At 41.5% G+C, this 14,829-nt stretch overlaps 1 pseudogene; it reads right to left on the reverse strand.

The window, feature by feature from the left end:
• Positions 1–9,927: 9,927 nt before the first annotated feature.
• On the reverse strand, positions 9,928–13,346 carry LOC138883517 (uncharacterized; annotated as a pseudogene).
• Positions 13,347–14,829: the final 1,483 nt, after the last annotated feature.

A 14,829-nucleotide genomic window follows, 5' to 3' on the forward strand; every position in this document is an offset into this window, starting at 1 on the left:
GCAATTACGAACATCGGATCGCAAATGCAAAGATAGCAGGTTCCTTAAGGGTTCGCAATTGCAAACCCTGGTCGCAATTGCGATATCTGCAACCTACTAAATCACAACTTAGACACATTTTTCTGCATTTTTCAAACCTTTTCAAGACCTAAACACCTTTGGGCGATTTTTCAAAGACAACTACTCTTCCAAATCGATTGTAAGTCACTTCAATACTCGTTTTCATGGGGGAAATTGGGTGTTTTGGGTAGAACTTAGGTTTTTTAAAATTTTGGAGATTTGGACCTCAATTTGAGGTCCGATTTCAAAACAAATTATATATTTGGGTTCGTAGATGAATGGATAATCAGGTTTTGGTTCGAACCTCAGGTTTTGACCATGTGGGCCCGGGGTCGATTTTTTGACTTTTTGGGAAAATCATTGGAAAACTTATTTTCATGCATTAGAATTGATTCATTTAGCATTTATTGATATAGTTAAGTAACTTGTGGCTATATACAAGCGAATTGGTGGTGGAAACAAGAGGTAAAGCGGTAGTTGAGGCTTGAATTGTGTTCGTGGCATCGAGGTAAGTGTTTGGTCTAACCTTAGCTTGAGGGATTAGGAGTTGTGTCTTATTTGCTATGTGTTAATTGTGGAGTACAAAGTATATACTTGGTGACGAGTATCTATACGTCGGTGTCAAGCATGCACATGAGTCTCGTATTGTAATTGTTGTGACTCCGTGTTGATTTGTTCATGCTTAATATGTTGATTATCATTGTTGGTTCCCTTGACGGGGTGTTATTGTTTATGATATTGTCTCCCTTGTCGGGATGTTATTGTTATGACATTGTCTCATTTGCCGGGATGTTATTGTTTACGATATTGTCTCCCTTGCTGGGATGTTGTTGTTATACTCCTGTTCCCTTACCGGGATTCTTTTATGATTGATGTTGATTTGTAAATGGGATCGGATTACACACCTGCAACAAGATATATGAAATGGGAGCGGGTGGCACGCCACCACGGTGATATTTGAAATGGGATCGGGTTGCACGCCTGCAACAAGATATATGAAATGGGATCGGGTTGCATGCCTGCAACAAGGTGTATAAAATGGGAGCGGGTGGCACACCGCCACTATGATATTTGAAATGGGATCGGGTTGCATGCCTGCAACAAGATGTATAAAATGGAATCGGGTTGCACGCCTACAACAAGAAAGAAATGAAAGTGAATACTGTGTTTGTTTCTCTTATTCTTGTTGGCAATTGAATTTTGGATTCTTTACATTCATTTTTTGTTATTCTGTTGTTATCTAATACTCCCGGCAACATACTTTCCCCCTCCCATCTTTAACTGTAAATATCTGCTTTTATTTTTCCACTGTATATGATTTAATTATACATGTTTATTTGGTAGTCTGGTCCTAGCCTCGTCACTACTTCGCCGAGGTTAGGCTAGGCACTTACCGGCACATGGGGTCGGTTGTGCTGATACTACACTCTGAACTGTGTGCAGATCCCGGAGTTGTAGCTTTTGGACCGCAGTAAGGGTGCTGTCTTCAGTCCATTCAGGCGACCCGAGGTAGTCCTGTAGGCATCCGTAGGCCCTGGAGTCTCCTTTTATCTTTCTATACTGTTTCTTCTATGTATTTTTTAAATAGCTTGTATTTATCTTTCAGACCTCTGTTTGTAGTATTCGTAGATAGTTCGTGGCTTTGTGACACCAAATTCTGGGTAGTGTTGTATATCGGATTCATGTAGCAATGTTTGGTTAAACTATTAAGTTCTTCTCCCGCATTTATAGTTATTTAATTTATTCCGCTGTTTGATCATCTATTATGTTGAGCTTTTGAAAAAGGCTTAATAAAAAGGGTAATGAATTTAAAACACTCGGCTTGCCTAGCTTCCACGAGTAGGCGCCATCACGACTCCTGAGGGTGGGAAATCTGGGTCGTGACAAGTTGGTATTTGAGCTCTAGGTTACTTAGGTCTCACAATTCACAGACAAGCTTAGTAGAGTCTAAGGGATCAGTACGAAGACATATGTATTTATCCCCAGAGGCTACAGAGTTAGGAAAAAACTTCACATCTATTCTTTCCTGTCATGCGGTTTAGTTTCTCAATGCTAATTGATTTCTACTCTGTACTTTCGCAGATGGAGAGAACACGCGCTTCCCCATCCACTGATCAGCAGCCCGAACCCCCAACAGTAGCTCCCACGAGGGGCAGAGGGCGAGGCCGAGGCTGAGGTAGGGGCAGAGCTCAACCCAGAGCAGCAGCACCAACGGCGGAGCCTCAGGTTGAGTTTGATGATGAGGTTCCGGCCCAGGCAGTTCTGGTGGGTCCAGCTCAGGTCCCATAGGGGTTCATTGCTACCCCAGTACTCCAGGATGCTCTAGTCCGTCTAGTGGGGCTTATGGAAAGTGTCACCTGGGCAGGCTTGCTTCCTGTAGCACCAGCCGTCTCTCAGGCTGGAGGAGAAGCCAAGACTCCTGCTACCCGCACTCCGGAGTAGATTGTTCCCCAGTTTCAGACTCCAGCAGCTCAACCAGTTAGAGCAGTTTAGCCGGGTGTGGTAGCTCAATTCGGTGATGGAGCAGCTATGTCTACTGATGCCTTGTGGAGATTGAATATGTTTACCAAGCTCTTCACTACCACTTTCAGCGGTGCATCTTCTGAGGATCCCCACGATTATTTGGACAGTTGTCATGAGGTTCTCAGGAACATAGGGATAGTGGAGACCAATGGAGTCAACTTTGCTGCTTTTCACTTATCTGGATCCGGCAAGACTTGATGGAGAGATTATTGTTTGGCTAGACCAGTTGGGTCACCAGCTTTGACTTGGGATCAGTTTTCTCTAGCAGGGTTCTATGGCTGTTACTCAGTACGAGACCAAATTTATTGACTTGGCCCGTCATGCTCTTTTTATACTTCCTACTGAGAGAGATAGATAGTGATGGGGTTCATTGTGGGACTCATTTAGCCTATTCGATTGCAGATGGCTAAGGAGACGGGGAGTGAGATTTCATTTCAGGATACAGCTAGGAGAGTTGAGATGGTTCTATCATGGGGGGGGGGGTGGTGGTCAGGGGCCAGACAAGAGACCTCGTCATTCTGGTAGGTTCAGTGGTGCCTCGTTTGGAGGAAGGTATTATTTTGGTAGGGGCCATCATCCCAGGCCATTTCATTCAGCACTTCAGGCTTTTCACGGTGCCCTAGGTAGTCGTGGTTCTCACATGCAATATTCTGATCAGCAGTCCTATAGTGCATCACCAGCTCCTATCAGTGCACCTCCGCTTCAAAGTTTTCAGGGTCGTTAGCCCCATCAGCTGAGGGCTTGTTTTACTTGTGGTGACACGAGGCATATCGCTAGATTTTGCCCTCGAGCACCAAGTAGTTCTTAGCACCAGGGTTCCCGTGCCATGGTTCAGGCACCGAGTGTTCCACCACCCGCTCAGCCAGCTATAGGTGGAGGTAGGGGTACTAGAGGTGTAGATAGAGGTATTAGAGGTGGAGGCTAGCTAGCAGGAGGTTGTTTCAGAGATGTAGTTCATAGTGGTGGGGCCTAGCCCCGATGTTATGCTCTTCCAGCTAGTCCTGAGGCTGAGGCTTCCGATGCAGTTATCACAGGTACTGTTCTGGTTTGTAGTAGAGATGCTTCAGTTCTATTTGATCTAGGGTCTATATACTTCTATGTGTCATCTTATTTTGCATCGTATCTGGTCATGCCTAGTGATTCTTTGAGTGCTCCTGTATATGTGTCTACATCGTGGGTGATTCTATTGTGGTAGATCGTGTCCATCATTCATGTATAGTTGTGATTAGGGGTCTTGAAACTCGAGTAGATTTGTTACTTTTGGACATAGTTGATTTTGATGTCATATTGGGGATGAACTGGTTATCACCTTACCACGCTATCTTGGACTGTCATGCCAAGACTGTGACCTTAGCCTTGCCAAGGTTGCCTCGTTTAGAGTGGAGATGGACTCCTGGTCATTCTACTCGTAGGGTTATCTCATATATGAAGGCTCGGCGTATGGCCGAGAAGGGGTGTTTGGCTTATTTGGCATATGTTCGTGATTGTAGTGCTGAGGTTCCTTCTATTGATTCTGTGCCTGTAGTTCGTGAATTTCCTGAGGTATTTCCTTCAGACCTACCGGGTATGCCACCCGATAAGGATATTGACTTATGCATTGATTTGGCTCCGGGCACTCATCCCATTTCTATTCCGTCGTATCGTATGGCCCCGCCTAAGTTGAAAGAATTGAAGGAGCAGTTGCAAGACTTGCTTGATAAAGGCTTTATTAGACCTAGTGTCTTTCCTTGGGGTGCGCTAGTGTTGTTTGTTAAGAAGAAGGATGGATCGATGAGGATGTGTATAGATTACTAGCAGTTGAACAAGGTTACAATCAAGAATAAGTATCCATTGCCGAGGATTGATGATTTGTTTGATCAGCTTCAGGGTGCCAAGGTATTTTGAAGATTGACTTGAGATCTAGCTACCATCAGTTGAGGATTCGGGCATCTGATGTCCCTAAGACAGCTTCCGCACTCGATAAGGGCGTTATGAGTTCTTGGTGATGTTATTTGGGTTGACAAATGCCCCAGCAGCTTTTATGGATTTGATGAACTGAGTGTTCAAGCCTTACTTGGATTTGTTCGTGATAGTCTTAATTGATGATATTTTGATCTATTCCCGCAGCCGGGAGGAGCATGAGCAGCATCTGAGGGTGGTTTTTCAAACTTTGAGAGATAGTCAGTTGTATGCTAAGTTTTCGAAGTGTGAGTTCTGGTTGAGTTTGGTTGCATTCTTGGGTCATGTTGTATCAGCAGAGGGTATTCAGGTAGATCTGAATAAGATAAAGGCAGTCAAGAACTGTCCTAGACTTGCATCAGCTATATAGATCCAGAGTTTCTTGGGTTTGGCAGGCTATTACCGTCGGCTTGTGGAGGGGTTTTCATCTATTGCAGCCCCGATGACCAGGTTGACCCAGAAGGGTGCCCAGTTCAGGTGGTCGGACGAGTGTGAGGTGAGCTTTCAGAAGCTTAAGACAACTTTGACTATGGTTCCAGTGTTGGTTTTGCCCACAGGTTCAGGGCCATATACAGTTTATTGTGATGCATCTCGTATTGGACTTGGTGCGGTGTTGATGTAGGATGGCAAGGTCATTGCTTATGCTTCACGGTAGTTGAAGATTCATGATAAGAATTATCCACTTCATGATTTGGAGTTAGCAGCCATTGTTCACACATTGAAAATTTGGAGGCATTATCTGTATGGCGTGTCATGTGAGGTGTTCACGGATCACAAGAGTTTGCAATACTTGTTCAAGTTGAAAGAGCTAAATTTGAGGCAGAGAAGGTGGTTGGAGCTATTGAAAGACTATGATATCACCATCTTATACAACCCAGGAAAGGCCAATGTAGTGGTTGATGCTTTGAGTAGAAAGTCATCCAGTATGGGTAGTCTTGCATATATTCCGATCGGTAAGAGACCGCTTGCTTCAGGCTTTGGCCAATCAGTTCGTGAGGTTGGATGTTTCTGAGCCCAGCCGTATATTAGCTTGCACAATCACTCAATCTTCTTTATTAGAGCATATCCGAGATCGAAAGTATGATGATCCTCATTTGTGTATCCTTAGGGACACGGTGCAACACGGTGGTGCCAAGTAGGTTACATTAGGAGATCATGGAGTTTTGAGGCTGCAGAGTCGAGTTTGTGTGCCTAATGTGGATGGACTCCAAGAGTTGATTTTAGAGGAGGCCTATAGTTCCTGGTACTCTGTTCATCTAGGCCGCTAAGATGTATTAGGATTTGCGGCAACATTATTGGTGAAGGAGGATGAAGAAGGATATTGTTGCATATGTGGCAAGGTGTTTGAATTGTCAGCATTTAAAGTACGAGCATCAGAGACCTGGTGGTTTGTTCCAGAAGATCGATATTCCTGAGTGGAAGTAGGAGCGTATCACTATTGACTTCGTTGTTGGACTCCCATAGACTCAGAGGAATTTCGATGCAGTGTGGGTTATTGTTTATAGGATGAGCAAGTCAGCACATTTTATTCCTGTGGCAGTCTCCTACTCTTCCGAGAGGTTAGTTGAGATCTATATCTGGGAGATTGTTCGTCTTCATGGTGTGCCCGTGTCTATCATTTCGGACCGAGGTACGTAGTTTACCTCACATTTCTGGAGAGTAGTCCAGCATGAGTTGGGCACATGGGTTGAGTTGAGCACATCATTTCATCCTCAAATGGAAGGGCAGTCCGAGCGTACTATTCATATTTTGGAGGATATGCTCCGAGCTTGTGTCATTGACTTTGGAGGCTCGTGGGATTAGTTCTTGCCTTTAACGGAGTTTGCCTACAACAACAGTTACCAGTCGAGCATCCAGATGGCTCCTTATGAAGCTTTATATGGTAGGCAGTGTCGGTCGCCAGTTGGATGGTTTGAGCCGGGAGAGGCTCGGTTGTTGGGTACGGATCTAGTACAGGATGCCTTGTACAAGGTAAGGATTATTCAAGATAGGCTTCGTACAGCTTAGTCCAGGCCAAAGAGTTATGCCGACCGTAAGGTTCGTGATGTGGCATTCATGGTCGGCGAGCGGGTATTGCTTTGGGTGTCGCCTATGAAGGGCGTGATGAGATTTGGGAAGAGGGGCAAGCTTAGCCCTAGGTTCATTGGTCCTTTTCAGATTCTTGATCGAGTGGGAGAAGTGGCTTACAAACTTGCGTTGCCGCCGAGCTTATCAGCCGTGCATCTAGTGCTTCATGTGTCCATGCTTCGGAATTATCACGGCGATCCATCCCACGTGTTAGACTTCAGCACTGTCCAGTTGGACAAGGACTTGTCCTATGAGGAGGAGCCGATAGCTATTCAAGACCGGTAGGTTCGTTAGTTGAGATCGAAGAGTTACCCTTCTGTTCGTGTTCAGTGGAGAGGTCAGCCTGTTGAGGCAGCAACCTGGGAGTCCGAGTCCGATATGCGGAGCCGATATCCCCATCTTTTCTCCGACACATTCCTTCTTATGTCTGTTCGAGGACGAACGGTTGTTTTAGAGGTGGAGAATGTGATGACCTTGGGTCATCACTTGTTTTACAAGTAAATTCTGTGTCCCGAGGCCTTAAAACCTCTTTTTTGTCTTACCTCAATTTGCGTGCGCAGTCTAGGCGTGCATCCGGAAAGCCATTATGTGAAAATCTGTGATAATGATAAATTTTGCTTTTAAAATAAATTTAAGTTGACTTTGGTCAACATTTTGGGTAAACGGACCCGGACCCGTGATTCGACGGTCCCGGAGGGTCCGTAGCAAAATATGGGACTTGAGCGTATGCCCGAAATTGAATTTCGAGATCCCAAGCCCGAGAAATGAATTTTTAAAGAAAATTATTTTCTGGAATATATAAGAGTTTTTGGAAATGAAAGATGTTTGAAATTGATGGTATTGGGCATGTATTTTAGTTCCGGAGCATGGTACAAGTTTGAAATAATAATTAGGTTGAATCTGTAAAATTTGGTAAAGATCGGAATTGGTTTGGTATAAAACGGACTTATAGTTGAGAAATTGGAAATTTTGGTGTTCTTGAATGATTTCATGAATTTGGGGTTTAATTCATAGTTGTTGATGTTATTTTGATGATTTCATTGTACGAGCAAGTCTGCATGATGTTTTTATTTTGGTGTGCATGTTTGGTTTGGAGCCCCGGGGCTCGGGTGAGTTTTGGATAGGCCACAGAGTGGAATAGAACTTAGGAAGTTGCAGGTTTTCAGCTGGTATGTGTTGCAGGCCCTGATCTCGCAATTGCGGGTCCAGGTGTCGCAATTGCGAGCCTATCAGGATTGGGAATTGCGAGGGACACTTCGCAATTGTGAAGTATGCCCTAGTCAGCCTTCTCGCAATTGCGAGCAATTCTTCGCAAATGCGAATAACCCAGATATCCCCAGTTGTCGCAAATGCAACATCCCTTTCGCAAATGCGAGTTCGCAATTGCGAACATCGGATCGCAAATGCGAAGATAGCAGGTTCCTTTAGGGTTCGCAATTGCGATATCTACAACCTGCTAAATCATAACTTAGACGCATTTTTCTGCATTTTTCAAACCTTTTCAAGACCTAAACACCTTTGGGCAATTTTTCAAAGACAACTACTCTTCCAAATCGGTTGTAAGTCATTTCTAACTCGTTTTCATTAATCTTTAACATCTTTTCACATGATTTCAACTCAAAATCATGGGTTTTCATGGGGAAAATTGGGTGTTTTGGATAGAACTTAGGTTTTTCAAAATTTGGGGATTTGGACCTCGATTTGAGGTCCGATTTCAAAACAAATTATATATTTGGGTTTGTGGGTGAATGGGTAATCGGGTTTTGGTTCGAACCTCGGGTTTTGGCCATGTGGGCCGGGGGTCAATTTTTTGACTTTTTGGGGAAATCATTGGAAAACTTATTTTCATGTATTAGAATTGATTCATTTAGCATTTATTGATATAGTTAAGTAATTTGTGGCTAGATACAAGCGAATTGGTAGTGGAAACAAGAGGTAAAGCGGTAGTTGAGGCTTGAATTTTGTTCGTGGCATCGAGATAAGTGTTTGGTCTAACCTTAGCTTGAGGGATTAGGAGTTGTGCCTTATTTGCTATGTGTTAATTGTGGAGTACGACATATAGGCATGGTGATAAGTATCTATACGTCGGTGTCAAGCATGCTCGTGAGTCTTATATTGTAATTGTTGTGACTCCGTTGTGATTTGTTCATGCTTAATATGTTGATTATCATTGTTGGTTCCCTTTCCAGGATGTTATTGTTTATGATATTGTCTCCCTTGCCGGGATGTTATTGTTATGATATTGTCTCCCTTGCCGGGATGTTATTGTTTACGATATTGTCTCCCTTACCGGTATGTTGTTGTTATACTCTTTTTCCCTTGCCGAGATTCTTTTATGATTGATGTTGATTTGTAAATGGGATCGGGTTGCACGTCTGCAACAAGATATATGAAATGGGAGCTGGTGGCACACCGCCATGGTGATATTTGAAATGGGATCGGGTTGCACGCCTGCAACAAGATATATGAAATGGGATTGGGTTGCAAGCCTGCAATAAGGTATATGAAATGGGAGCGGGTGGCACGCCGCCATGATGATATTTGAAATGGGATCGGGTTGCACGCCTGCAACAAGATATATGAAATGGGATCGGGTTGCATGCCTGCAACAAGAAATAAATGAAATGAATACTTGTTTGTTCCTCTTATTCTTGTTGGCAATTGAATTTTGGATTCTTTACATTCCTCTTTCGGTATTCTGTTGTTATCTGATACTCCCCGCAGCATACTTTTCCCCTCCCATCTTTAACTGTAAATATCTGCTTTTATTTTTCCGTTGTATATGATTTAACTACACAGGTTTATTTGGTAGTCTGGTCCTAGCCTCATCACTACTTTGCCGAGGTTAGGCTAGGCACTTACCAGCATATATGGTCGGTTGTGCTGATACTAAACTCTGCACTGTGTGCAGATCCCGGAGCCGTAGCTTTTGGACCGCAGTAAGGGTGTTGTCTTTAGTCTATTCAGGCAACCCAAAGTAGTCCTGCAGGCGTCCGCATGCCTTGGCGTCTTCTTTTATATTTCTATACTGTTTCTTCTATGTATTTCTGAAAAAGCTTGTATTTATCTTTTAGACCTCTGTTTGTAGTATTCGTAGATAGTCCGTGACTTGTGACATTCTGGGTAGTGTTGTATATCGGATTCATGTAGCAATGTTTGGTTAAACAATTAAGTTCGTCTTTCGCATTTCTAGTTATTTAATTTATTCCGATATTTGATCATCTATTGTGTTTAACTGTTGAAAAAGGCTTAATAAAATGGGTAATGAATTTATAACACTCGGCTTGCCTATCTTCCACGAGTAGGTGCCATCACAACTCCCAGGGTGGGAAATCTGGGTCATGACATATCATTCCCCTCCTCTTGAAAAGAATTCGTACTCGAATTTGAACCTACATCAAACAAGGATAAGTCCGCAATATTGAAAGTAGCACTTACTTGAAACTTACCTGGAAGGTCCAATTTGTAAGCATTATCTCCAATCCTTTCAAATACTTTAAATGGCCCATCTCCTCTAGGGTTTAATTTTGTCTTCCTTTTTTAAGGAAATCTCTCCTTTCTCATATGAACCCAAACCAAATCACCCAGCTCGAAGATAACTGGTTTTCGACCTTTATTTCTTCGTAAAGCTATTTGCTCATTCCTTCTTTCAATTGCAAGTCTCGTATGCTCATGAATAGTCTTCATCAAATTAGCTTTCTTTTTTCCCATCAAGACTAACCATCTCTTTAGTAGGCAAAGGCAATAAGTCAAGGGGTGTAAGGGGGTTAAAGCCATAAAACTTCAAAAGGAGAATAACCAGTAGATGAATGAATAGTTCGATTGTAAGCAAATTCTACCATAGGCAAGTGATCCTTCCAAGAAGTTAATTTTCCTTTTAGAATAGCCCTTAATATATTTTCTAAGGTTCTATTTACTACCTCAGTTTGTTCATCAGTTTGTGGATAACATGAAGTAGAAAAAACCAATCTTGTTCCCAATTTTCCACAAAGCACATGCCAAAAGTGGCTGAGAAACTTAGCATCCCTATCGCTAACAATAGTTCGAGGTATACCATGCAATTTAACAACTTCTCTAGCAAATAAATCAGCAACATGAGAAGCATCATTAGTCTTTAAACAAGGAATAAAACGAGCTATTTTTTAGAACCTATCTACCACAACAAAGATGCTATCCTTACCATACCTTGTTCTAGGCAGTCCTAACACAAAGTCCATAGAAATATCAATCCAAGGTGAAATAGGCACAGGTAATGGTGTGTATAAACCATGTGGCAATACTTTAGATTTAGCTTGTTTGCATTGAAGGCATTAAGCACAAAATCTTTCTACATTTTTTCTCATATTAGGCTAAAAGAAATTTTTAGCAAGGATGTCAAGTGTTTTAGGTACACCAAAGTATCCCATAAGCCCCCCACAATGTGCTTCCCTCACAAAAACTTCTCGCAAAGAACAATTAGGGACACAAAGCTTATTCTCTTTAAAAAGAAACTCATCTTTTATATTATACTTCTCAAAAGACCCATTTAAACATGCCGAAAATGCTACATCAAAATCAAAATCATCAACATATAAATCCTTAATATGATCAAATCCCATCAATTTAGAAGTAAGAGTAGAAACAAGAGCATACCTTCTTGCAAGCGCATCAACAACTATATTGTCTTTACCTTACTTGTATCTAATCACATAAGGAAATGTCTCAATGAATTCAATTCATTTGGCATGTCTTCTACTCAATTTACCTTGGCTTTTTAAAGTATCTTAAAAACTAATGGTCAATTTTTATCACAAATTCTTTTGGCCACAAATAATGCTGTCATATAGCAAGAGCCTTTACCTTGCATACAATTCTTTATCATAAGCAGAATAATTCAATGTATCCCCATTCAACTTCTCACTAAAATAAGCTATTGGTTTATAATCTTGCATTAAAACAGCCCCAATACCTCTACCAGATGCATCACATTCAATTTCAAAAGACTTATTAAAATCAGGTGATTATAACAAAGGAGCAGAACACAATTTATCCTTCAAAATATTACGTATGCTCTTGTTCTTTTCCCCAATTAAAGACCTTATCCTTCTTAATGACTTCAGTTAAAGGTGCAACAATTGAACTAAATTCTCTAACAAATCTCCTATAAAAGCTAGCAAGATCATGAAAACTTCTAACTTCAGTAATGCTATTAGGTGTAGGCCAATCTTTAATCGCTTTGATTTTATCTTCATCTACTTCAACACCTCTAGAACTCACAACAAAACCCAAAAAAACTACCTTATCTACACAAAAAGTACACTTGGATAGATTTGCATACAATTGTTGCTCCCTAAGCACATTACAAACTTGTTTCAAATGTTCGACATGCTCTTCTAAAGATTTAGAAAAGACCAAAATATCATCAAAATAAACGACTACAAATATTTCATGAAAATCCTTAAAGATATGGTTCATTAACCTCATCAATGTACTAGGTGCATTAGTTAACCCGAACGTCATCACTAACTAATCCATATTTAGTTTTAAAGGCAGTTTTCCACTCATCTCCAGGATTCATTCTAATTTGGTGATATCCACTCTTCAAATCAATATCAGAGAATATTTGAGACCCATGCAATTGGTCAAGCATATCATCTAAACGAGGAATAGGATGACGATACTTTACCGTTATTTTATTGATGGCATGGCAGTCCACGCACATCCTCCAAGTGTCATCCTTCTTTGGCACCAAAAGCACGGGCACAGAACAGGGATTCATGCTTTCTCTTACAAATCCCTTATTAAGCAGCTCCTCTATTTTTTCCTTGCAATTCTTTTGTTTCTTCGGGATTGCTCCTATAAGCAGGCCTATTAGGAATTTGTGATCCTAGAACAAAATCAATTTGATGCTCTATTCCTCCTAAAGGTGGTAAACCTTTAGGAAGATCCCCAGGAAAAACATCTTCAAAATCCTGCAAAAGTTTAGAAATAACACTAGGCAAAGAGGATGTTAGTAAATCATTATTAAGCAGAACTTCCTTATAAGTGAGCAAGATAATAGGCAGCCCCTCTTTTTTTTGCAATTAAACACTCTTTGGCTTTTGCAAGGCTCACTTTTTTTTAGCCTCTTTCCTCTCATCAATGCTTTCTTTTTTTTCACTCTTCCCCACCTTTTCCTTTCTCTCATTGCTGCCCTCTCTCTCCTCACACCACACTTCATATTTTCCCTCTTTTTCTTTCCCTTTAGTCTCTCGTTTTGATCCCTCCCCATGTTTCCCCATTGATTCTTTAATCTTTTTTTGATCTCCATACACTTGGGAAGGAGTTAAAGGCGCAATAATGTACTTCTTGCCATTATGCTCAAGAGAGTATCTATTTTTCCTCCCATCATGAAAAGCACCCCTATCATACTGCCACGGGCGCCCCAACAAGATGTGACAAGCTTGCATGAGTACTATATCACATAGAACTTCGTCAACGTACCTTCTAATCTTAAAGGAGACCATGAATTGTTTATTCACCTTGACCTTTCCACTATCATTGAACCATTGCAACCTATAAGGTCTAGGGTACTTCGTCCATTCCAACCATAACCTTTCCACCAAATATGCACTCACAACATTAGCACAACTCCCATTATCAATTATCATAGAACAAATTTTATCTTTAATCCCACACCGGGTATGGAATATGTTTTCCCTTTGTTCTTCGTTAGAGTGACCCAAATTAATATGCATAAGCCTCCTAACCACAAAATACCCACTATCAATGTACTCCATCTCTTCTCCTTCTTCATTCTCTATAAAGTTTTATTCTTGTTCTTTACTTGGTTCACTTTTTTCACTCTCATATCCCCCATCCTCTTTGATTAGAATGTTTCTTCTACTTGGGCATTCATAAACCTTATGCCCTCTCCCTCGACACTTGAGACATTGAATAAAAGAAGTACAACTTAAAGTTTTAGGCATAAAAGTCTTACCCCCATCCTTGGATTCCAATTTGCTCCTTCCCTTGTCTTCATGTAATTTAAGAGTAGGTGTCTCCTCGGATTTCGTCCATTACTTTTTGGAATAGTAGTTGGCCGAATTCTCCATGAGCTAGATTGATGTCTCCTTTTGTTTTGTCTTTCTGCCTTTACAACTAATTCAACTAACTCATCTAAAGTTACATATTGTTGTAATTCGACTACATCAGCTATTTCCTTATTTAAACCATTTAAAAACCTAGCCGTTGTAGCCTTCTCTTCCTCCATATAATTATCTTGGATCATAGCCATATCCATACCTTTAAAGTACTCATCTACAGACAAGGACCCGTGCCTCAACATTTGAAGACATTGTTGTAGATCTCTTTGAAAGTGTGATGGTACAAATCTCTTCCTCATTACCCTCTTTATCTCAGCCCACGTAGCAACAAGTGCTTGTCCTTCTTGCAATCTGTCCCTATGTGACGACCCGACCAGTCGTCTCATGAGTTGCCGCTCAGTTTTCCCCATTTCTACTTCTTATTACTTTGTCTATCGGTTGTATATGTGATCGGGCTGGTCGTCTCGGGTTTGGAAATGATTTGGTAAGGTTTGAGACACTTAGTCTCTTTTGAGGAAGCTTACGTTGGAAAAGTGAACTGGATGTTGACTTATGTGTTAGAGGACTCGAATGTGAGTTCGGATAGTTTCGAGAGGTGATTTGGGACTTAGGAGCGTGATCGAAATAAGTTTTGGAGGTCCGGAGTAGATTTAGGCTTGAATTGGCGAAATTGGATTTTTGGCGATTTTTGTTGATAGGTAAGATTTTGATATAGGGGTCGGAATGTAATTCCAAGAGTTGAAGTAGTTATGTTGTGTCATTTGGGATGTGTGTGAAAAAATTTAGGTCATTCGGACGTGGTTTGGTTGGGTTTTTGATCAAAAGCGTAATTTAGAAGATTTTGGAATTCTTAGGCTTGAATCCGATGCGAATTTGGTGTTTCGATGTTGCTTTGAGCATTCCGAAGGTTGGAACAAGTTTGAATGAGGTTATGGGATATGTTGGCATGTTTGGTTGAGGTCCCGAGGGCCTTGGGTGAGTTTCGGGTGGTCAATCGGACCATTTCATGTTTTGGAAAAGTGCATAAATTTGCTGCTCAGTGTTGCAGACAAATGACCTTCGCGTTCGCGAGAGGGGAGCCACGATCGCGAAGGGTTAGTTGAGGAGGAAGAGATTTTAGCCTTTGCGTTCGTGAGGAAGGCTCCGTATTCGTGAAGGGTTGGATTATTGTGCATCA

This window comes from Nicotiana sylvestris, chromosome 12 (genome assembly GCF_000393655.2).
Source record: "Nicotiana sylvestris chromosome 12, ASM39365v2, whole genome shotgun sequence".
Classification (NCBI taxonomy): domain Eukaryota; kingdom Viridiplantae; phylum Streptophyta; class Magnoliopsida; order Solanales; family Solanaceae; genus Nicotiana; species Nicotiana sylvestris.